We start from the raw sequence: 1,437 nt of genomic DNA, 5'->3' as shown, positions 1-1,437 counted from the left end.
GAGAGAGAGAGAGAGAGAGAGAGAGAGAGAGAGAGAGAGAGAGAGAGCGCGCCATGGATGATCACGCATTACTGAGAGCAGTCCTGGGTAACACGCATTACTGAGAGCAGTCCTGGGTAACAACTTATATCTAGGTTAGTTAATTGGTTAACACTTCTAATTGTGTGAGCATCCTATTAATTGAGCATTACCAAACATATAAAGGCTTCGGTCAGTCATTAAGCATTAGAGTCTCATTTTATACCGGGTACCGCGTGGATGGCAGGATGGTCTGGGCTCAGCCCAGGCTTTCCGAGACAGCGTGGAAGATTGACAGAGCCATCTTCCACGCTGGTGTCTTGTGAGTGGCAGGGCCTGTGTTTCTGGCTGGTCGTTCTTAGCTGTGGTACCCGTGTGGCCTCTGGCCGTTTCTAGCTGTGGCACGCACATGGCCCCTGGCCACAGAACATAGTGGTTGAGCTAAGCAGAGCCACCGCTTAGATAGTTGGCCCAAGAAAATGCTTCCCACAATATCTCCCACAACAATTCCTAAAGGCAGCACAGACTTTTCTAGCATATAAGCTCATATGTTTCCTTGCTCCACGAGATAGAAAAAGATAGACGAAATGGCTGCGGCTGAAGCCAAGCACACACAAGGCCCTGGGTTCGAACTCTAACACTGCTCAGAAATACATTAAGGGTCTGGAGAAATAGCTCAGGGGTTAAGAGCACTGACTGCTCTTCCAGAGGTCCTGAGTTCAAACCACACGGTGGCTCTCAACCATCTGTTGTGTGTCAGAAGAGATTAACAGTGTACATAAAATAAATACATCTTTAAAAAAATACATTAAGGGCTGGAGAGATGGCTCAGCGGTTAAGAGCACTGACTGCTCTTCCAGAGGTCCTGAGTTCAAATCCCAGCAACCACATGGTGGCTCACAACCATCTGTAATGAGATCTGATGCCCTCTTCTGGTCTGTCCGAAGACAGCGACAGTGTACTCATAAATAAAATAAATAAATAAATCTTTAAAAAAAAAATACATTAAGACGGAAAACAAATGTAAAATATAAAGTGTGAATGATAATGTAAACAATGAGCTTTAGTCAGTTGGTATCGTAATCATTTAATTTTATCTGTAATATTTATAATAATATTTACTGTTAACTAAATTATAACTGAAGCTGGCCTGGAACTATCTCTGCCTGTGAAAGGCTGGGGACATGACTCAGAAGGAGAGCCACTGCCGAGCATCCCCCAGTGAGGCACTAGGGGTGGGCTCCATCCACAGCACCCCGAAAAAAGCAATTATGGAGGAACAAACAGATAGAAAGTGGAAGGAAGAAATGGGTGAAGCTGCACACTTGCAGCCCCAGCTACGTGGAGATTGAGGAAGGAGATGGACTATTTCAGAGAGAGAGAGAGAGAGAGAGAGAGAGAGAGAGAGAGAGAGAGAGA

General features: G+C 45.2%; 1 protein-coding gene across 1 annotated transcript in view; it reads right to left on the bottom strand.

The window, feature by feature from the left end:
* Mast1 (microtubule associated serine/threonine kinase 1) overlaps nucleotides 1-1,437 on the bottom strand; it is a 26,623-nt gene that overhangs the window by 10,191 nt on the left and 14,995 nt on the right. The gene's annotated exons all lie outside the window — the stretch shown is intronic.

The sequence above is a fragment of the Grammomys surdaster genome, unplaced genomic scaffold (genome assembly GCF_004785775.1).
Source record: "Grammomys surdaster isolate TR1022 unplaced genomic scaffold, NIH_TR_1.0 126063, whole genome shotgun sequence".
NCBI lineage: Eukaryota > Metazoa > Chordata > Mammalia > Rodentia > Muridae > Grammomys > Grammomys surdaster.
This window is presented reverse-complemented; position numbering and strand designations above follow the sequence as displayed.